Here is a 23,863-nt window from a genome sequence, read left to right on the forward strand (position 1 = left end):
AGGTAAATCAGACAGGGGCAGCCAGACATAAGAGAGAGTGATGGGATGGGGTTAAGGGCTAGGCCAGCAGGAGAGGCAGCCTGGGAGAGAAACACAGGAAAGGTTGAGGAATAAAAGACCCTCAAAGCAATCTGAGCAGTAAATCCTTGAATCATGCATTCATCTTCTTTAGGTTTTTGGTTTTTTTTTTCTTTTTCCCCCAGGCTAAAGAAAATGATTTATGCAGCACCAAGCATAAGGGGGCCCCATTCTCCACTGGCTGGTAAGTATTGCTGTGAGGAACACAACGGCAGCAACAGCAAAGGCAGGAGATGCGTGTTGTCATTTCACAAGCCCTGGGAATGACTCACTGGTCAGACTGCTCCCAAGAAGAAGAGTTGCTTATTGCAACTGTTTCCTTTCTTTTCCTGTCGAGACTGCAGTTTTTATATTAATTTTCCAAGCAATAGGAAGAGGCTATGGGACTACAGAAGTAGGCAGAAAAGCTGAGAAAGAGAGAGCAAGGGTAAGGAGTTATGAACAAAGGCACCCAGTGAGGAGGGAGACAAAGCACAGATGAGGAATGAGAGCAAGTGAGGAAATGCAGAGAGGGGAAGAACCACCAGATGGGGGACAAAAAGCCACATAACAAAGTCTCTCAGCATTTCTAATTGTTCCCCAATGTATGTGCATGATCCTTGTGCAAACAATTGTTCCCAGAGGTGCTTAATCTTCTGGGCAGAGAGATGGATGCAGAGTCAGTAAGAAGGACAGCTACAGAAGTAGATGATTAGATATTGGTATGTCAAAAGATGTTCTCTGGTACATCACATCAGTAGAAATGCTTGAGGTAAGTCCCAGCTCCTGTATTCTCTCACTCTCTACTTGCTAGGTTTAAAGCTTGATGTCCAGAAAGGCAGCACTCATTTCCTTGTCCTCTGACCCTGGGACCAGAAGCCAGCCCCACCTGAGGCATGATAAAAGTTTCCCATGTTGAGATCCACTGGCACATTGCACATAATTTCCATGGAGCTATTTACATGCAGTCTCCCTCTTGAGCTGTGTCTCTGTGTGTCCCTGATCCACAGATTAATGGTAAGATTATGCTTGTGGTAGCTGCCAGGTTGCACTGCTGCTGGGAGACAGTGTGTAGGCAAGGAGGTGTCCCTCTTGCTCCAACTCCATGTACCCATCACAGGCATTCCTGTAAGGGAGGTTATTTTGGAAGTGCCAGGAATCACATGATTCCAGAACAAAAGTCTCCAGGAGATGCTGCTCTTCCCACATCTCTTCCAAAGGGGACAAAGAAAAAAAGGGAAAAGGTAAAGGGAGACTTCCAACCAGCCCCACTAGCTTTTGCAGAAGAATTAACAAATTAAACCTTCTTGCAGCATCGATTTTGCACACAGGTTATACCAAGTTTTTGGGCATGCCCCTGTTCATAGCTGTCTGGCAAGGAATTTGGAAAAAAAGGAGAAACATGTGAAAATGCTACCCTGGACTTGCCAGTAAATGGGTTATTTGTAGCTTTGGCTAATCAGTTTTTGTGATGGATGTCACCCAGTCTTAATGGTATTGCCTTGGTGCATGCCACAGTATAGAAAAAGAATGGTTTTGTTCTATTTTTTCCTGTTTCACATATATTTCCTGAACATTTGATAGGTCTTGGAGTGTGAGGGTTTTCCAAATGGCTGCAGAAGCCATTCTGAGACTGATTTATCCAAGTGAATATTTACTTGCCATAAATGTCACCATTGCCCAATGGATCTAATAATCTGTTAGGCTGCCTTGCAGCACAGGACCCCAGGTGATGACTGGGAGGAGAGGAGAACATAAGGATGCATGAGTGGAGTGGGGCAAGGAAGCTAAGCCAAGCCAAACAGGGTGACTGCTGTGGTCTAAACATCCTCCAGCAGAAAAGAGGTTATGGCTTCTCCTGTTGTCTCACTCTTCTTTTCACAGTCTGGTGACTACAACCACTAACACCACCACCTTGGGAAGTAAATAAGGTCCAAAACACCAGCAGAGGGAATCAGTAGTTTTTATTCACTAAAATATGTGTTGTTTAAAAAAAACAAAAAAAAAACAAAAAAAAAAAGAAAAAAAAGCTGTAGTCACACAGCTGTAGTCTGGTCTCCCACGTTTCAGCTGTTCCCTCTGTCCACAGGCAGAAGTAATGCGTCACTTTCTGAATTGTCTCTTTAAAGCAAAAACAAGAGCCCAAATCAGTTAATCAACAGCAGCAGCGCAGCCGATGGGCACGGCGGGCTGTGCTCCAGCCGGAGGCACGGCACGGCCCGGAATGCCGCAGGTAGGAGCGGCGAGGCTCAGGGCTGCTCGCAGCCGGCAGTGCCCGGCAGCCGCGGAGGGAGGCTCTGCCTGCCCTGCCCGGCAGCTCCCGGCGCTGGGGCTCTGCTGGATGCAGGGGGCTCCGAGCACGGCAGGTTCGAGCAGCCTGCGGGGCCCCGGCGCCACGGCCCGGCCGCGGACAGGGCAGGAAAGTGCTGCGTTCCCCGGCAAGACGCACAGGATTTCCTGCAGCGGGTCAAGAAAACATACCTTCCCATTGTCCCCGCCATGTCACGGGGAGTCCTTGTGCTCCGCTGGGGACAATGTCAACTCCTACCCTGGCAACCAAGGAAAACAAGGCCGGGTGTTTGGCATTTGACGCGAAGCTGCCGCCCGCCTCCCTCACCAGACAGGCCTGGCACCGGCAGGGACGGCCGCCCTCATGGCCACTAATGAGCCTCCCTCCCTGGCCGTTGGTTGGCCCCGGAGGTGGAAAATCTGTGGCAGCCCAAGGGGAAAAAAATATTAAAAAAATCTCAAGACAAACAACTGTTTGTGGGGGAGGCGGCGAGGAGCGGACAGCGCGCAGCCCTTCGGAGCGCGGTGCTGGTTCCTGCCCCGGGCCAGGAGCTGGGCTGGGCTGGGCAGGCAGCGAGAGCCCGGCGGTGTCGGGCCGGGGCTGTGCCCAGCGGTGCCCAGAGCGGTGTCCGGGCGGGAAGGGCTGTCCCGGAGGCTCAGGGCTAGCGCAGGAGGCCGTGCCGCACCCTGCAGCATGTTGGGGCGGGCCCGGCGCCCGCTGCTCTGCGGGCAAGCTGCAGGGTGAGCGTCCTGCTTGGTACTCAGTGTATTCACTGTTGCTGTTGCCTTTTGCCTCCTCTGAAAATCGCTTTATCGTTCAAATATCAGCCGCAGAGAGGAAACGGCAGCCTTATGTTCGTGCAAACAGGACTCAGTCTTTTCATGGGCGCAGAACGCACAGAAAGGCGATGTGCCATGCTGGGGGCCGGGAGGTGGCACAGCCCAGCGCTCCGAGCCCCGCGCCCGTCACTGCAGCCTGGGGGACAGAGGGCAGGGAAGGCTCAACTTCGATGGTGGGCTGGCACATCTCCAGGGTTAAAGGCACTGTTTGCTTCCTACAATGCTTTCGTGGACCTGCTTTTTTGCTTTTTGTTGTAACACCCAACCAGCAAGTGCAGGATGAGACAGAGCGCCCTGCAAGGCAAGGATTGTAAGAAACTGAGTATTTTACAGGAACTTAAAGGAAAGAAATCACCAGTCTGACCCTTTAAAATAAGGTAATCTTAAAGTACACATGGAAAACGTGTAAAACAGCTTGGTAGTAACAGCGATGTGGGTACACAACCTAGTAAGTAAGACTCTACCTCTGGGCTAAAGGCGGTGTTTCAGTTTCTGGCAAAATACATATTTTCCCCCTCTTTACAAAAAGTCGGTCTGTCCTATGTTTCAGTGCCCCCTAGAATACCAGAACTGTTGTTTGACTAGTACAAGTTATTTGCTTGGGTAAGGATTATTAATAAACTCCAGCATAATGGGAAGGTGGAAATACTTAAAAAAAGCCCTAGAGATAGAAGCACATATAAGTCAGGCTCTTAGGCTTCAGAAGTGCCCCTGCCCCTAAACCAGGTGCAGACTCAAAGTGCCATGAAATACAGCTGTGTCCAGAACCAGTGTTGCTGTACGGCAAGATCCACAGAGGGTGTCACATAGAAGGCTGCCTATTTAAAGAAGGAGAAAAAGACATATGTAAAGAGGTTTTACTGTTAGATTAAAAAATCCCCAAACAGTTGAAAAGTGTTTGTCCAAGAAGGGGGAACATGTGTCTTTAAATTTATCATAGATAAATGAGCAGAGAGAATAGCAGCCAAGATTTCCTTGTCTGAAAGGCTGAAGCTAATACTGTCATCTGTGGTTAAGACCCATTTGTCAAACAGAGTATGCTGAGAATAAGGAAAACCAAGTCTGCCTTCCCTTTTTAATTTGACTTAATTAGCCATAACTCCCCTTACTGAAATAAAGGCATTTTCAATTGCAGGACACATTTCTGTGCCCTTACTTTTACTAATGCAAATACATAGCTCTGCATGCAGGGAAAGCAAAAGCCAGACAAATGTACTGCAAAAACAAGATGCTCCACTACACTCACCTCCTTCCTTGGGAGAGGGGGACAGAACAAACAACACGTGGCAGATGTTAGCCACACAGTTCAGTGCCCTACTGGGAGGCATGCAAATACTATCGTGATACACAGGCTGGGAGAAGCTACATAGGAGAAAACAGGGCACTTGTTGTATGTATGTCAGATTTGCCCCTCCATAGCTAGGAGGAGGCATGCACTCATAGCACGGCACAGAGTACATAATGCAATTATAATTGGGTGCAATATGTTCACAGCGCTTAAAAAAACGCTGTCTTAAAAAACTGAGTGCCACGTTCAGATGGCTTAAATTCCCCAAGAGCCCCTGTGCCTACTGCTTCCTACTGGCTGCTTCTGGTCCTTCAGCGGTGCCCAGCCAAGAGGAAACTTCAGGGCACAGATGGAGTTCAGGCTAGACAGTCCATAACCTTCACTGGATCCCGCTGGCATCCTGTGGTGCGAAACCTGCATCCCAGAATTACTTGGAGCAGTTGTCCTCCCAAACCTGATGAGCACACTTGCTTAAAATAGGCACTTGCAAAGGTGTGGCGGGGCCAGCCTTAGGGCTCACAGAATTGCTGAGGGGGACTGTGAGCCTCAGAATATCCTTGTAATTCATCTGTAATGTTAAACTTTAAATAACTGTCTTCCTCTTTCATTCCTTTTCTACCTCGGCTAAGAAATGCGACACGCACTGTGTAAAGGGACTGTCACCAGCTGTTAATAAGAAAGCAGCTTTAGCTTCTCTCCGCTTCTCTTGTTCACACGTAGACAGTGTTGGAAATCAGTGAAAACGGGTGTAGCCCCTCTGCTACCGCCACCACCACCTCCCACAAAGAGAGCAAGTGAGAAAGGGAAGAGGAAAGGTTGAAGAAACGGGCTGACCTACTTAGGTACTGCGAAGGACGAGCATGCAGGCTCTGAGTGCTGGGATGGCTGCGCGCGTTTGTTCTGGGCACCTACTGTTACCCTGGCATCCCTCCAAACAAATGGCTTTACACCCAATTCCAAAACAGCTCCTTCCTCCTCCTCTTCAAAATATGCCCTCCCCACCGTGCACGCTCTCCCTGTGATCCTTGCCGCCTTGGTTTTAAAACGGCCGCTTCCCTGAGCAGGCAGCCAGCCCCAGTCTTCTCACCCACCTGTTAATACCTGGCCTCCTGTTTGTCACATGGCAGCTCTGGGCTCTGGACCAGGAACCCCCCCTTGCTCCTGTGCCGCAGCCACTGCTTCCGGCATGGGCCACCTGTCCCTCCTGTCTCAGCTGAGAAAGGACAGGACCTAACTGCAGGGTAGGTGGCTGTCAGGGAGCGGACCCGGCTTGCAAGGAGTGGTTTCCAGAAGCAGGAGGGAGAGAGGAGGCAGGTCTCCTTGCTCTCAGGAGCCCTGACTCAGACCCCTTCCCGTGTGTTGCATGCCGCCCCCTCTGCTCCGCTGGCTCCGAGCCCCTGAGTGGCATCACTCGAACCCTGCGAGTTAGCCAGCCTGAAAATTATACCCACTGGGATCTGGCCAGTTTGCAAAGCCTAATATCAGTGATTGCAAGGTGGGATCAACGCATTCAGGCGACACAAAGATTGCATTATAAACCCTTTTGGATTTAGATGGAAAATGATCCTTTTGCTCTTCAGACAGTATTTCTGGCAATTCAGAGCAGTCACAATTGCTTGTCAGAACAACCAAAAGTGCTTCCCTGGCAGCACGGCATATCTTACTGAGAGACTGGAAGAACCTTCTTTGGTTTCTATATAAAACACACTTATGACTCATATAGGACTCAGAAATTGTCTTAGTTAGAGATAAATGGGAAGATACACTGCAGATCTGGAGAGTGATGCTAGAGTCACAAAGCTGGAACCGTGATCAGAAGGCAAAATTCCCCAAAGTTTGGGGTCTTACAAACAGGGGTTCGTTTGCATTTGCACACAAGTATTTGGCATTCCTTTTTCCTTCCCACTTTCTCACTGAATGTGTTCTGGAGTATAAGAGGTCTCATCATTCCTTTTGTTTTCTCCTGCTACCACCCTTTGTCTTTCTTCACACCAGTGTTGTCTCAAAAGCAATTAAAAGCAGTTCCACTGAGTGCCACAATTTTATGTCAGCTTCAGTCCTTTACCAAAGAGTACGTAATGATATTATACAAACCACAGTGAAAGATCATTAGTAAGGGTGGCAAAATCAAACACTGAGAAACTAGAAAAAGCCACTACTAAGCTGGCTCATGGAGTTGCAGTTTGGGCCCTCTGTGCATGCACACGTTGCAGCAGTGTTCAATTACATGAGCATAATCCTGCACCATTTGTCCCACAGAGCCCCTGCCTCATCCAGCTCATGGAGCAGGCAGTGCTCAATTAACAAGCAGCTATTTATACTGGGTCTGTGCCTCAGTACAAGACCCCATGCTTTGTTCACTGAACACTGCTCAGACCCCAGAGAGATGATGGAGCAATTCCTTTCCTGAAGGTTCTGCTGTCCTATGAAGACTGGCTGAGAGAGTTGGGTCTGCTCAGCCTGGAGAAGAGAAGGTCTGGGAGACCCTATAACATCTTTCTAGTACCTACAAGGAAGTTGGAGAGAAACTTTTTTACAAGGGCGTGTAGTGATAGGACAAAGGAGAATGGCTTTAAACTGAAAAGAGAGTAGGTTTAGATCAGATATGAGGAAGAAAATCTTTACTCTGACTGCGATGAGGCACTGGAACATGTTGCCCAGAGAGGTTGTGGATGCCCCACCCTGGAAGTGTTCAAGGCCAGATTGGACAGGGCATTGAGCAACGTGGTCCAGTGGAAGGTATCCCTGCTCATGGCAGAGGGGTTGGAACTAAGGGATCTCTAAGGTCCTTTCCAGCCCAAACCATTCTGTGATTCTAGTGTACTTACCAATGCTGTGTCAGTCATTTCCATAACACCTTTTGGAGATGAGAAGATGGAATTTTTCCCATTTATAGTTGTGGGTTATACAGGGGGATTAGAGGGTTCCGGTTCCTCAAGGTGACCCCTGTGCGGTTCCTGGGCTTTCTGTGCTTCACACACAGGCTCCCACCTGCATGTGAAAGCTTGGTGCTTCTATACAAAAGACTGTAGTAGGCACTTTTATCATCTATTCACTGTGGAAAACTTGCTTCCAATGATTTGCCTTATATAATGTAGGATGTTCTGGAGCTTTCTGGGATTTCCTTTGTATACAAATATTTGCCAAAAATAGTAGTGACAAGGAGATTCTCTCAGAAAATTTTTAACAACTCTTACATGATAGTTTCCAGAACAGCTAATTTTAAAATATTAATCTCTTTAGGAGTCATTTAATATACCCTTCAGTTATTTGTAGATTGAAAACGACTTTCATGTGTTCATTTGATATTGGTATGTTGCCATACTCTTTTCTAAGCACAATGAAAATATGCATTGTTTCTGCATTATTAACAAGGTTGGCATTCCCCCTCTTCCTCAATAATAGGCTAATGCAAATTTCTTTTGCTTCCACTATATTAAATAAAATGTTTTTGACCTCAGTCTGCCGTTTCCCCTGCTCTTTGAATCTACTTTGCTTTTTAAAAAATTTGTTAGTTTATAATGCTGCTTGTTTGGTCTCTCTTGCTGTTCCATTTGCATTTTTTCATGTAAGAGATGACTCCTCTCTGCCTTGCAAGCAGAGTGAGTTGTCAGACAAATCTGCCTTCTTTTTCTTAATTGTGAAAGCTTGACCACTTGACCATTTAATGACCTCAGTATGCTTACACACCTTTCTTGGTGTCTTTGCAAATTTTTACTCCTAGCTTTCCTCACGTTTCTTATCACCCTGAGGTATTAGCCCTTCTCAAATGTCAAGTACACGTACCTACTGGAGATACTGTCTCTGGTGTAGTGAGTACATTCAGGTCATGAAAAATGTCCCTAAGCAGCCACCAGCTTCCAGTCCATTGATCTGCACACCCCATAAGGAAATCCAAACTGGAATTCCCTCATGCTGGCTGCCACGTCTCTCATTTTAAGAAAGTCTCATCAACAGTGCTCTCCTGAGAGTACAGTTCTCCAAAATGGAAATCCATTGGCTTCCCCCATAACAGTACATTACTTTTCAGATGCTATGAGAAAGTCACTAAGAAGAAAGTCACTAAGATGTGCCCTTTGTTACTTGTTGGTTGGTCTGTATGTTCCTCTTCATGCTTTGGCCTGTTCAGTCTCCTGCCCTCCAAATTATTTGTGCCACAGCCTCTCTGCTCCTGATTCTTGCCTTCTAGGCTTTAAGTTGATTTGGCTCCTTACCTCACTAGATCCAGTCATTCCTGACAGCTTGCTCTGTGTTTTATGGTCTACACTTTTTTTCTCATACTCATACTCTCAGCAGTCCTAGGTAAGCATTCCTGAGCTTTCTGTCCAGTTCTGCTGCTCCTATCCACCTCCACTTTGGCACTTTAAGTTCTTGTTCCCAGGCCATCCTCTGTAATCGTTTTACCAAATTTGTCTTTCTTCCCTGGTTGTATTCTCCACTTCTACTAGTCTCACCACTTCCTAAGACCCAGCCTTCCTTGTGCCTCAGCAGCACAGGTGATCCCATTGTCTGTCCACAGTTTGTCTCCGGTGCTCGCTCACTTCAACACTCCTTCCTGCCCCTGGCTCCTGTTCCCAGCCTACTTGTGCAGCTAATTCCAACCCTAGTTGTTCTTGCTCTCCTGGCTCTCTAGGTCAACAGATCCCTTGTTTCAGCTTTTCCATCCCTTTTGCCATCTTCATTCCATTTGCTGTCTCCTCTGCATTTGAAGCCTCCTACTTAAACAAAACCTACCAGGAGTGTCACTGAGGCCGTAAGTTAACGAAGCAGAAAGTGCTCAAGGTTTTGTCATTTGCAGTCCCAATTCCCCAGTTAATTGCATCAGAGACCTTGGCAGAGCCTCTGGCCACCCCTCTGGAATCCAGTCTAGTGATAACCTAATGAATACCCATATTTGCAGGTCCACCAACTTAAGCTGTTACATGGATAAAGCTCTGTACACTACAGATATGGCCCCTCTTCTCAGTGCTGGCTCTAACTCAGCCTAGAAGAGTTATTGCAGGAAAAAAACTGGCTTCTGTTCCTGTACTACTGGCTTCAGACATGCTCTGCTATTTCATGGAGAGGTGCATGTTCAGTCTCTGTTGTCTCTCAGAGATAATGATGACATGCAGCATGCACCATGACAGTGGCATTTTTGGGGTCTTTATCTGTTTAACATCTAGAAAGTCTCCACTGAGCAGCTATGAAGTGACATTTTTGGTTTTCCCTCAAAACTATGTGTTGGCCAAATTAGGTGGATTTTTCAGAAATGTGTTACAAGGCATATCCCTGAAGTCAAGGCCAAACCCCTGCCAGATTTCAAGCCCTGCTTTGAAACATGGCAATGATGCAATGGTTCCAAGAAAAAGTTGCCAGAACATTTAAATTTGGGCAAAACAACATATTTTCCCAAACCTTGTTCTTGGAAAAGCCAAAGCTGACAGATCAGAAATTTTCCCAAAAAAATTAATCAATCAACCTGAACAGTATGGCAAATTTAACTTCAAATCATTAATGTTTGGCACAGCTGTAAGATGCCAAACCCATGATTTTGTAATACAAAGCTGTGGGCAGTTTTTAGAACAATAAACAGGCCAAAATCACTTGTAATAATTATTATCCCCTCTTTAATTTTTAGTATGCTTCCATCTTCCTCTGTTGTTTACAAGTTAAAGCAGATTTTCATGCATCCTAAAAGATCTTTTAAGGTCAACACTTCACGTTAAAATATGCAAAAAAAATTAGAAACTGTTCTCTTGCATTCAAAAAACAAAATCAAAATTACGAAACAAAAAATAAGACTGGGAGTTTGCTGGTTTTTTATTCCACAAACACACCTCACAAATGTCAGATTTCTTAGCTGTAGAATTAATAAGTGAGGTGTAGAAAATCACTAAATATTTTTTATCCTGGTCTGAGCAAACATACAAAAAGTGACTTATTTTCATGGAAATGCATGGAAATGTCTCTGGCTCCAGAATTATTTGCCACATCCACACCAGCTAAAATTGTGAACATCTGAATATGAAAAGGTTTTGTGGACTAGTTTTGCACAGACAACAGAGGGCTCGTTATCACTCAAAAGTCACTAACTGAAAGTGTCCTGTTGCTAAAATTTTAAGCATTACCAATGACAGCATTACAACTGTGTGTCAGTATCTTTCCTTTCATGATACACTGTGTTATTGCAGATACTGTTTAGCCAAATTTCGTTGACTTGTAAGTGCCTTTTTCTGTGCAGAGAATTTAATTTTAATTTCTGTTTTACCAGCTGCAGAATTTTTGCTCTTGTCTCAGTGACCTTGTTTCCTCAATACACAGTGTGGATTCAGATATCTTTTGAGAGTTGTCTCCTCTGGCTTCCCCAAGACAGCAGAACCACTCATTTCCCTTCACAAAACATCTGAGTTCCATCTATTAATGGAACTTACTAAAGCCATTATTAAATGGTTTTATAATCGACATGAAATAATGTAGAAGTCATCTGTGGAAAACTGCAAAGTGTGGAAAGGATGTCATCATATATTAGCAATGCTCGAAAATAAAACAAATAGCTCCACAGGGCTTTTCCAATATTTGTGGAGTGGCACACCTCCAAAGCACACTCAGAGAGGACAGGGTGCTTTTGGAAAGCTTATTTGCATGCACCCAGGCATGCAAGCACACACACACACACACACACACACACACACACACACACACACACACACACACCTGGACTGCAGGCACAAATCTATTCCTTTGCTGGCTGGGAGGAAGTCAACTGTTGGAGGACACTAGTCAGTGCTGCCTGCTGCCAGGATGAATAGGGTTTCTCTGTTTTTCTTCTCTGGGAGTGCATCACAACTGGGAAGAGCAGTCCTGCTCTGCCCTCTGCTCCTAGGCCACTCCCCAACAGGGCAAGAACAGGTAGGACTGGCATCCCCCGTGGAGGAAAATGCACAGGAAGGTGCCAGCAGTGCACTGGGGGTTGTGCTGGCCTCCAGAAGGGGAGAGTGGCAGCTGCCATGAACTCATGCCCCAGGCCAAAACTGGTTGGGGATGACTTTAATCAAATGATAATATTCACAAAAATTCAGAAAGCTGTATATAATACCTAGCAGAGCCATCCCTGCATTTCAAAGCACAGTGCTTGGTGATGACAATCTCCATACATAAATCTGGTGTGCCCTCCTTGCCTCTTATTAAGCATATTAGACCTTCATATTAGACCTTCCTCCAAGAGGAAGGTTGCTGTTGTAACCAGCTTAGTTACTCATTTTCTCTCTGTCCTCCTTAGCACAAGTAATGAGCATGCTGAGGCTCTGAAATGGGTAGACAAAAGATGACAGCGCTTCCTGAGATTCATATGGCACATAAATATTTAGCATTTGATTTATGCTGTGTTGATGCTATTCATCAATTGCCTTATTAAGACCTAGAAACTTTGAGAGAACTTTGTAGATGGGAGAAAGGAAAGTCATCCCTCTGATGCTAGAAATATGGAAGAGTCAGAGGTCTGCATGTTGTGGGAAGAGGGAACTGCTCTGTTGTGTCTGATCACTGTGGAAACTGCTGCTCTGCTTTTGGGTTCACAGCCCGAGGGAACAGCAAGGATCTGCTCCTTTCAATAGGCAGATAGAGCTGTATTAAACCCCTCCACATAAAGCTGGGTAGATCAGGAGTTGCACTTCATTTTCCTCCCCCGTCCCAAATTTAGAGACAACATAGCTGTGAGGACATTGATGTGCCAGTGCAGGCAAGGGTGAGCTCAGTTGTGCATCATTTGCCAAATGCGTGAGAGTGTGTGAGTGCATGGGGCTGAGTCAGGGCTAGGGCATCTTCTGCCAGGTCCTGGGGGAGCAGAGGACAGAGACCAGAAAGACTGCAGCCCCAGAAACTTTGTGCTGGTTTTGTAGTCAGTAGCCACTGCACCAGTCGTCTCTGCATATTTTAAAAATGACAGGCAGTTTGGGCATCTGCTTACATCAATATTCTGTAAATACAAGGATAAATTGGTAGCCCAAAACAGTGAGAAAGCTTTGCATAGGTTCTGTTTTGAATGCTATTTATTACACAGCATGATATACACAGCACTCTTATTCATGTCAGTGGGAGTTTTATGCAAACATGGAAAGCAGAATGTGGCTCAAAATTGTAACTTGATTTGCTGTAGACAGGCCTTTCTGCATGCAAAGCTGTGAAGGCAAGTTCTCCTCTTCACACAAAAAAGGTGCAAAGCCAGTGTAATACAGAGTCTGTGGTAAAGTGCAGAAAGGTCCTGCTGCCTGGTGTGGTTTTACACCAAGTCTTCCATCACAAGGAGTGATCCAGGAAAATAAGCATAGATAAAATTCCCTGCAGCATTTGGTTATATTCAAATTTGCAACTGATTGTTTTTAAGGAATAAGTGTACTTCTAGAGATGGGACATTATTATGGGGAACTGGTAAAGTCTCTGTAAGTAACAGTGTACTTAGATTAGAAAAAAACCTGATTTCTATCATCCTAGTATCATCTAACCTTACATGACTGACCTGAATAATCATAGGTTTATGAATGCATAGATTTACTCTTTTGATAGATATTTTGCTTTTTTTTAGAAAATGTGTTGAGAAGACCTGCCTTCCTGACAATATGGAGGTTTAAAAAGTAATGGTATTTTTTCAGATACTTATCTAAGTTTTTCTTGCCCTAAGAGTTAGAAGTATTCTTATTTATGCTGGCCTTAGCACTCTGACTTTTGGGTGGTGCTGTAGTGGCATTGTAATTTTAAATTTCAGGAAAGTGTATGCCTTAAGTATGCCTTAAAGTCACCAAATTTTATTACATATTGAAACAAGTGGCCACAGGGTTTGTGTAGTTTGGAGTTCACAGATGAAGAAACACCGCCCATGGGAAAATCCAGATGCTTTGACAATAGAGCATTATTACCGTGTAGCATTTCAGCTCTGATAAAGATCTGCCACTGAAGGCTTGGACATATTTATCACCCAGAACTGCTTCTGTGATTGTTACTGCCACAAATAAAACTCCTGCAGAGCACATAAGCTTTTCACAGAACAGACTTCTTCCCCTTATTTTTTTTTTTTGCTTAGAATAAAGATGATCTCCCTTCACAAGCAAGATTTACCCAAGACCATTTTGAAGAAAATGTAGCGGAAGGAATCCCTAAAAAATTGTATACCAAAAGCTTAATTAACACACTTAGGCTGTAAATGCAGATATGTACTACAAGGAAAAAATAGTCTCCTATGTTGAGTCTATTTCATATTCAGTTTGGAAATTCTAAACTAAGACAAAGTTTTCAAGATATTTCAAAATATACTTGAGAGATTCAGTCTTAGAGCTCTGTGAACCTTAACTCTGACTACTACTGGTAGCAGAGTGCCCTATGTATCACTACAGAGAGCAGTGCACCCTGCATATGTACTGCTGAGGACATTACCTATTCAAGGTGTCACAGCACATTATGACTGTGAAAACCTTTTTAAACACAGTGAACTGCCTCCTAGAGTTGCACTCTCTAACATTCCGTATGTTTCCTACATGGGCCCACTGGCTGAACAGCAGCTTTGCAGGAAAGGTCCTGGGCACCTGATTCCCAGTTCAACAGTAGCAGGTCCCTGCAGCAGAGGTGGATGGCAATATACTGGGCTGCACTGGGAGGAGTGTTGCCATAGGTCTGGGGGAAATGATCCTTCCTCTCTTCAGCACTAGTGACACCACAGCTGGAGTTGTGTGCCCAGGTCTGGGCTCCCCAGTGTAATAGAAAGATGGAGTTACCAAAGATGATCAAGCCAAGGGCCGTAAAGATGGTTAAAGGTCTGGAGAAAAGCTGTGACAGTTCAGTCCAGAGAAGAGAAGGCGCAGAGGAATTTCTCATCAACGTATACAAATATGTGAGGAGAGGGTGGAGAGAAGATGGAGCCAGGCTATTTCCAGTGGTGTCTGTTTACAAGACCATGAGCAAAGGCCACAAACTGGAACACAGGAGGTTTTGTCTGAGCATCAAGAAATACTTCTTTGCTGTGCAGCTGGCTGAGCACTGGCACAGGCTGCCCAGAGAGGTGGTAGAGTCTCCATCCTTGGAAATACTCAAAAGCCAACTGGATGCGGTCCTGGAAAATTAGCTCTAGATGACCCTGCTGGAAAAAGGGGGTTGGACAAGATGATCTCCAGAGTTCCTTTCAAGCTCACCTATATGGTGATTCTGTGGTACTACTAAACATGCTAAGCAGCACATCTAGCCTACTGACTAGAGGTGTCCTTTCCACACATCCCTTCCTCAAGTCTATCCAGAAACATCTGGGCAACTGAAAGCAACTTGTCTGTCAAATATGCTACCTTGCAATCAGAGCATTGCTCTGATTTTAACCTTTAAATAAGTACTGACCAAGCAGTCTAGCATTTGTAAACCTCTGAAGCAATTAGAAAGATTTTGGGCTTTCATACTGTAAAGAGTGGATGTGCAGGCTACAAGGACACCTATTGTAACATCCTTGATGGAATCAGCTTTGATAACAGACATGGCTTTTATTGTAGTAGAATATAGGGGAAAAGTTAGTGTGTGTAGGCTCATCCATTTTTAAAAATGTCTACTGCTTGCTTTTTTAAAACCTTTACTTTCCATTTCAGAATCTCAACTTGAAAAAAAAATCCTAATTTAAAATGTCAGGATTTTTTTTTCCTGTATTTGATTTGGTTTTGCTAATTTGTCTTCATTTTCTGACCAGAAATAACTAATTTAACTAGTATTGCTATTTATTTTAGTAACTGATTTAGAACTGGTACAACCTGGTGGGGCTTCGTGTGCCAACGGCATGATGGTTACGTCTGCAGCAGAAAACCTGGCATCATTGCTTGTCCTGAGGAGTAAGGAATCCGGTTTGGAAATCATAGCTTTCCTAACCCCCACCCACAAATCCAGCCTTGTGCACATGTTAAATCCTATCTGTTTGAGATATGACCTGGCTGTGTGCCAGTCCTGTCCCTGCAGCACCATGTGTACCAGCAGTTCTGACCTGCAGAAGAATTTGCTGGGGAAGCATTGAGTGGCTGCTGAGAGGAGAGAAATGGAGAAACCAGGATGGGACAAGCATCCCAGGGATGGGGAAGAAGGGTCACGAGCGGAGCACTGTGAAGAGGGGAAGCTCCCTCTGTGCACCAACTAAGATTTCACCTTTGTGTGCATGTGTCCTGTAAGTGATATTTGGTGCACGTAGCATTCCTCATTCAAATCCCTCACTGAGGCAAGTCATTGCCAAAAAGACCGCCCCCCCCACCCCCCAGGAGACTTCAGTCCTTCCTCACATCATATATTAGCACCTCAGATCTCCTGCATTACTGCTCAGACTAAATGTGCATTTAAAAAGAAAAGAAAAAAAAAACCCCACACATTGCAATCTTCCTGTGAAAAAGAATCACAAACATGAGGATAACACCCCAGTCCCGGCTGTTGGGAAACAGTCTCTGTTGGGGGGGTTTGCTGCCTCGTCCTCTCGGTGGTGGCCGAGCCACCTCAGTGCACAGGCAGTGTAGCGTGTGGAGCCCACGGAGGAGCACGTCCCTTCTCCTGGGGTCGCCACTGCAATAAACATCTCGTTAAATATCTGCAGCAGTGCAGGTACATGGAGTGCTTGGTGACCCTCATAATTTCTCATTTCTTCACGCGGATCAAGTGGTCGGCAAGTTGTGCTTATGGTGGTAGTCTGAAAAACGGAGGAGCTCTTGGATGATCTCTGCAAGATGTGCTTTCACTTATCCATGTGCATCTCTTTGTTTCTGAATTTAAAATGTGGTACATCTGAGTGAAGAAAACTAGGTTTCTATGCAGGCTGCCTCTTTTCCAGCTCAGAAGTAAAAGATGTCAAAATATGCTTTTTGAACAAACCTGCTTAGAGGCAGAAGGCTTTCTCTATTGATCACAAAAGCTCAGAGTGACCAAACTGAAGTAAAAATCCCAGAATGGTGTGGAGGAGGGTATCATTATTTTTTGCAGATGGCATGTCTGAGCAGCATTTGGCTTTGGTTCCTGGACTAATGCAGCATGTTCTTGCTGCTGGTAAATCCAGTCTACTAGAGATGTGGGTGCTGCAAGACATTGCTAAAGGCTTCCCAAGATCATTACACCCCTGCCTCACTTGTGGTCCTCGGTCCCTTTCTCCATCTGCAGATCTGCAAGTGTCAAAGTTAATAGAAAACACAGAAGGGGGGAATTGAAGAAAATCTGAAAGGTTTTCTGTGGGAAGGCTGAGCAGGAATCCCAGAAGTGCACAAAAGAGTTTAGTCTGAGCACCTGTGTCACCTAGGAACCACTGAAAGCTTTATCTGCAGCTTTCTTGATCAAGGGATGGGTCCTGCCAATGCAGTTGCTAGCTGAATTTTATTTTTTTTAGGGATTTGTATGCCTTCCTCTCTTGAGGATTTACCACTGCAAATATTTAGAGGTGCATGTACCCCAGGACTTGCGAACAGAAAGAACTCTGCATATTTTGTGTTTTTGTTGAGTCGCAGTGCAACCCAGGTGGTGTAAGAATGCCTCTGATTTCCTGCTCTGGTACTTATTTCTTGGAGAAAGTACTAACCTTCAAAGACCCATGGTTTTTTGGTTTGCACACTGACAATGGTGGTGTGTACTTACCATCCTCTGTAAAGAGACCCCAGCAGAGTTGGGGAAAGTTTCAAAATTAGCAAACTTTTTCATCATCTTGGAGCTGCACAAAGAGGAGCAGAGAGTTTGTGGGTGCTGAAAAGGCTCAGTATGTCTGTCACAGCTTGCTTTTCTCCCCAGATAGCAGCTATAGAGTACTGGAAGCTCAAATGACTCAGAAGGGGAAGGGGAACCTGTGAAGTCAATGCTACCAAACCCAGCAACTAAGTGATGAGGGAGAGACTTCCTCACTTTTGTGTCTGTGAGTAGGACAAAACATTCCTTGTGCCAGCCTGGAGCCAAGTAACCCACAGCAAGCTGTTCTGTGGGCAGTGCCAGCGGCGAGTGAGCTGAAGTGCTGCAGCCAGGTAAACAGCCCTGCACGCTTCTCCACAGACCCAGACTGCTCATTTGGTTGCTGTCTAGACGGCAGTGCCCCGGCACCTCCTAGCCCGTGCCTTCCTGCCTTTCTTGCACACATTTGCTTGTGGGCCTCCCCATTGCATGGGGCTGCAGTGCCACTCACTCCTTGCCTGCTGCCCATGTAGGCAGCCAGGCTTCATTTGCCCCTGAGGACACCAGCTCAAACATCAGCTGGAGGGAGGAACTCGACATCAGGAGAGAAAATGAGCAGTTTCTCCAGACACCCCTTAAAGACGGTTTCAGCAGTTTTTATGTGCCGCCTGGTGAAATGCAAGTTAGCTGTTACGTTGGCAAGAGAAACTTTTATGGACTGTTCACGCCCTTTGGGCACGACCCCGGCCCCGTGTCTAAGCTCTCTCACACATGTGGGAAGCAGAAGTGCTATAGCAGGCAGCACAGTCACACACACCGAAGTGAGATGAGAACCAGACTCGCCTTTTTAGTAGCCTCTGAATGCCGCTGTATGTATCCAAATGAACCCTTTCATTGGAAGGGTGTGCAGAGCAAATCTGGGTGGCAAACATACGAGATTGACTCACAAGGCAGAGGTCGAGCCATCACAGGGAAGAAATTATGTATTGGTGTAGGCATTAGGCACCCCAAATATCCACTGGCAATGTTCTCCAGAAAATGTGAGCCCTAAAATTCCAGTCAGTGTCTTGTGGGAGGGACCCCCTCTCCCCCTCCCTGTTCAGCAGTTTCAATTTCATTTTTTGAATTATTAAAAGATCAAATGTTGGAATGCTGGATAGCCTGAATTCATTTGTCAGATCACGAAGTACTCATAACATTTCTCAGCCTTAATAACACATCTGCTCTTAAAATGTGGTCTCTTGATAATAGCTGGCTGAAAGTGTCTGAATTTAGGGATTATTTGAGACAACAGATTTCCTTCTATTTGGAATTGAATGAGGCATCTGCTCCCTCACCGTCAGCTTTGTGGGATATTCTCAAGGCAATCATAAAAGGGCAGATCATTTTGTACATTATGAGAAGGAAAAAAGACCTCTGTTGGCAATTACGAGACTTGGAAGGGTGAATTAGAGACCCGCAAAGGTACCACTTCATGTCTAAAAATTCTAGCTACTCCATCCATTCTCCCCTCTGTCTGGGGTGGGAGACAGATTTATCTGATAAGTGGAGAGGGAGGGGGCAATTCTCCTGTCAAAGGCAATGTTGGCAAAAGGGAAAGAGAAAGAAAATTAATCAGAAAAGGATATGCGCACTCCATCTTGGATAACTGACCCAACAACATATTAGAGAGATTAGGACTCAGGATGGAGAGCAAGGCATGAATCCCTTGGAGGATTAAAGGAAATTTTGCCAATATTTATGCCAGTTTGGTACATCGGAAAACCAGGACAAAAAAATGAATGCTTGCAAATTATTTAACACATATTCATCATCAGAATCTTCTCCCACATGTAAGCGGAAGATGATTAATAAAGAAGTAAAAACAAAAGCAATTGGAGCTGAGGGAATGCACTGCTTTGCACTTTGCAGGTATAGAATTAATTTCTGGATGTGACACATGACAGGCAGTGCCCAGATGATGCCATTTGCTACGGTGGGACAGGATGCATGCTCTGGACCACCTGTCCTGGCCAGCACACAGGTGAAGGCAGACAAATAAATATATGCATAAATACACACAGTTGCATACATATGGATCTGCATCCATATATAGCACAGGTATATACTCACATGCATGCACACATCTATACATATAGATGTATAGATAAGTATATTTAGCTTTTTAGTCAAGTGACGCAAACTGCTGCAGCTGGAAATAACACTGTCTGCTCATGAAAAGACAGGCGTGTACTTAGACTTATTTATGTGGTAGAAAATGTGTTTGAGGGATGTGAGCTGCCTCAAAGCCTTTGTCAGAGGAGAGGGGAGCAACCTGTGAGACACCTTGGATGCATTTGCATCTGGGAATAATTATTTACCATAAGACTGGTCCCAACATGAAATACCTGGAGGAGGACCTCCTGCTGCAGGATGGGATTCCGGCAGCTGGGAATGTGTGCCCTATGGCCTCGCTGTGATGCACAGGAGTCCCCAGTGTGTGGTGGGGAGGACTTTTCTGGTTGGTAGGAGGTGAGCTGCTCTTTTTAACCTGAGATGGGCAGAAAAAGGCACCTGACACTGGACACTGGTGTGCAGGCATATTTATGAAAATATGTAGCCTGAGTTTGGAAAGGCCACTGAACCTTAAGGGAGTTGTTAATTATTTTGTGTTTTCTAATACCTGTCTAGAGTCCAAATCTGACTTAGGAGCCTTGTGTGAAGGTCCTTTTCTGAAAATTATGACCCTTCATTTTCAATGACTGAAACCATGCAATAAAAGTCTCGGACCTCACAGCTCTTCCACTCTGCTTTAACTCTGCACCAGTGCCATAGACAATGCAACTGCCTCTGTGAGATGGGATGAGCAGAGGATGGATTGTGCTTTCCCACCAGAGAGTGTATTTGGTACCTCGGAACAATGCAGTGTACGTAGGACCCTCTCAGAGAGGGAGCAGCAGCGGCTGAGCTTTCTACCCTGGGCAAGTGGTGTTGCTGTTGGATCGGGGCAGGTTTTTGGCTCACAGCTGACACGGGGAGAAGGAGCAAATGCAAACGCTCTGCATAATACATAATATACCCACAGGTCAGTGAGCATCTCACATCCTGCTCCACGGCTGCGCTGCGAACTAGGAGTCTGCTCTTGCTCTCAGCCCAGGAGACTTGCTCTTTAGCGAAAGCTGCGGGGGCTTAGGCTGAGAAGGTCTGCGGTGCAATCCCTGCCTTGGCGGGGATGCCTGGCACCACCCCGAGCCGCTGCGAGCGCTCGGCAGCTGCAGGGAGCCCGGCCAGGGGCCGGCGATGGATCCCGGTGCGCGGCTCCCGGCGGAGCTGCGCTTCTGCACGCCGCTCCTCGGGGTGACAGCTACAGGCTTTGCATGCGGCCGTGGCTTGGTTTCAAAGGCAGCTTTTTAGCACTTTGATCGAGGCTCACATCAATTCTTCATGTTTTATATTAGATATTGCAATTTATATTAGGAGAGGTGTTTGAAGTTTCTGGTTTTCCCCTTGGCCACCTTTAAATCTAATTTCTAATACCTTAGCCGCTCTAATGAAGTTCTCAGTAGTTTACATTGTTATTAAACCTCTGTTTGGGGAATATAGCTTTAATCCTCATTATATACCAAATATGGGTATCGAATATTCATTGTGTAATTGCAATTAAAAAATACAACCCCCAAAGGATCTTTTATATTAATTTAAATTATCCTGCATTTATATTATGGTTTGAAATAACCTATACTGCTGCAATGTCTTTATTGAAGACATTTCAATGCCTGTAGTTATACTTAGAACTCCTCCTTTTTCAGTTAAATCCTGTTCTGTGACACTGTAGTCATGTAGATATAGATTTACAGCAGTAAATTTTTTGAACCTTCCCCCCCCACTTTGTATTTTAGAGAAACAGTTGAAATCACTAATTTTGCATTCAGTGTTAGCAAAAGTAGAGTAATTAATCCAGGCAGCTTTTTCATGCATTTAACAAAGCTTCATGTCACATGAGCTGTTTTCTCTTTATAAGCAGATAAATTCTTAACTCCTTGCAAGTATCAAGAAAGTAATCAAGATAAATCTCCAAATAACGCATTGAAGGACCTTAAAATACAAAATATACTGTTTACAACTTAAACATGATAAAAACAATTTATAATCCTCTGCATATAGATAGCATGATTTGGGACCATTTCCATTTGCAGTGGATTTCAATGAAGTAAACTGCTAGCAATTTACAAGATTATTCATTTAAGCTAATGTTTATAGATAATAATACCAACTTATCTTTAATGTATCTCTCTTGATTCTTACACTGAACATCATTTACAAGAAAAAAAAGGGCTTCTGAAGTCTTTAGATGACAAATGCCATATTTACAGGTGATGATCTCTGTGTTTGAAAGCTGCGTTAACTGGCATCATCTTCAAGGGGAAATACTCAGGTAGAGCCAAGCTTACTCCTATGTAGCAGCTCAGTTACAAAAGAGGAGGCTCCATCCGTGGCCTCCAGGAGTCACTACTTGGAGCAGACACAGCAAGACCCATCACTGCCTTGCAGTCTGCATAGATACGATTGGTTATTTTTATTTTAACATTGATGAAAAAAGCCTAAAAGGTCACCCTTCTGCCTGCCACAAAGTTCTTTTTGTTTTTATAGCCGTAGTAAGTATTGAATGGAGAAGCTGTCAGGCTAAAATAGAATTAGCATTAAAACAAATTCTGAAATCCAGAGAAATTTGGTGGAAGTTTATATATTTCTGATGCCCATCCTCATTTTTTTTTTTTGTAACTGACAAACTCTGGGAGGGCCAGGGGCCAAGTTTCATACTTGCTTCTGTCCCTGTTTTAAGTGTGATCCCCAAATGTGAGGGATGGGAAAGGGACAGGAATGGAAAGATTTGGCACAGGGGAGGAACTGGTGTGTTCCTCACTCTTTCTGTGTAAGAGCCTGCTGCATGCAGTCACTCAGGAGAGGAGTGTCCCAGCAGTGTCTCCAGAGAGCACAAGCACTCGGGATGTTTAGATGTGAGCTAATGGCTTTTGGAAGCTGAGTACTCTTCCCAAGAAGATATTACAGGGGGCTCTTGGGAGTGGCAGCTGCTACCAAAACCATAGTGGGAGTATTTGAACAACAGTGGGAGAGACTTTCTTTTGTTGTAGTTGAAGGAGGAGAAGGAAGGAAAATTAAAAGGCGTTTGGACATGAAAGTCATGTCCGTGACTCCTTGTTCCCTATAAAAACTGATGGCAGCAGTCCAGCTAAAAAGGAGTTTGAAGCCTCTTGTGATCCCCAGTGCCATCTGTGATTGCTCACGCTTACAGCTCTGAATTTTCTGGACATCATCTGTGTTAGACCTGGACCCTCCCAGTCTTGTGGTTGAACCTGTCACAGCACATGGACAGCAGGGACTCCACTCCAGTGCTTCATGTCCAGGAAGTCTTATTGCTCTTCCTGTTTCATCTTCTGTCTTTCTACTGTGTGCAGCCTGTACATCACCTGTCCTTAACACACAGCTTGATTCCCTGGCCACCCACACTGCTGCTGGAGCCAGGGGACTCCTCCTTTTCCTGAGTAAGCAAAGCCAGGTGGTGCAGGGGAGTGAAACCCAGCTGTTGCAGGTAGGGCAAGGGCGATCAAGCACCCCACCTATGTGGTGATTCTCATCAAGGTTACCAGGTAGGAAAGACATCAGTTCAGTGCTGGATGCTCTTGGCCCATTCCATTGCTGCCAGAGGATTGGAGGCAGCTTGCAGGTACAAGTAGTGCCTCCAGCTGAGGAAGGGGAGGAGGCCTCTCTACTCTTCATGTGGATCAAGATTGTAAGTGGCAATTCATACATCACTGTGATTGTCTGCAATGGCATGAGCCAAAGCTCTTGCCAAGATGAGACCTTACCTTGCCTGTGCCTCCCTGTCCTTCCACAGCTCTGGCTGAAGATGGAACCACAGTGGTTCTGGTACCAATGACCCATATGACCAGCAGTTTAATGTTAAGGTTGTTCCTGGGTGTCCTCTTGGGAAGACTCTTGCCAGGCTGGTTTCTGGGGGCACGCTGTCTACAGGAGTTACTCCGTGGAGGTTAGGCAGGGCTGGGTTTATGGCAACAGTCCTAGGGAGCTTTTTTCCAGGGACCTTAGGGGTGTGGGAATGTTTTTTAACTGCCAAACTTGGCATCACTTCCTTAGGGGCTGGGTCTCAGCTTTTAAGTAATGATCACTGCAGGTTCACTGTCCAAAAGTGTACCCATGAGATACCTGCAGTTATCTTATCTCCATCCCCATCACTGATTCCATGCGCAGACAAGCATTGTTAGTACTGTAAGAATTAATCACATACTGTTTGAAAAAAAATTTGACATTTGCATTTCAAAACTCTTACCAATTCTAAACATTTATTCTACAAAACTTGGAAAGATTGTAGTTCTGTTTCAAATTATTCCAGCACCGTGGGCATTGCCACAGAATGTAAAATTACAGAACATATGAGACTGAAACCTGACACCCGTTCTTCCCTGTTGTGAAGTGTCGTTGATGAAAAATACACTAGTTTGAAGAAAAAAAATTATGTAGGAGCACGACCTATTCCCAAAGCAGCTAGCCAAATTCACTCATGTTTCAGAGACAGCTGCATATGTAAATGGAGTAGGGGACACTTCTTCAAATACAATCAAATTGGTTTAAAATAGTAAGGAAACACGAAATAACTCCTACAGAATAATCTCCTGATACTACTGCAAGGAAGTTCAAAGTGTTAGCAGATAAAAGAAAAGGCTTGATACTGTTTGAAACTGC

At 45.1% G+C, this 23,863-nt stretch overlaps 1 long non-coding RNA gene across 1 annotated transcript in view; it reads left to right on the forward strand.

Moving 5' to 3' along the window:
* Positions 1 to 202: 202 nt before the first annotated feature.
* The window catches only part of LOC130250696 (uncharacterized), a 29,097-nt gene continuing 5,436 nt past the window's right edge, over positions 203 to 23,863 (forward strand). Inside the window, exon 1 of the long non-coding RNA XR_008840033.1 lies at positions 203 to 262. This is a non-coding gene — a long non-coding RNA (uncharacterized LOC130250696). The remainder of the gene's footprint in view (positions 263 to 23,863) is intronic.

Source organism: Oenanthe melanoleuca, chromosome 3 (genome assembly GCF_029582105.1).
Source record: "Oenanthe melanoleuca isolate GR-GAL-2019-014 chromosome 3, OMel1.0, whole genome shotgun sequence".
Lineage (NCBI taxonomy): Eukaryota > Metazoa > Chordata > Aves > Passeriformes > Muscicapidae > Oenanthe > Oenanthe melanoleuca.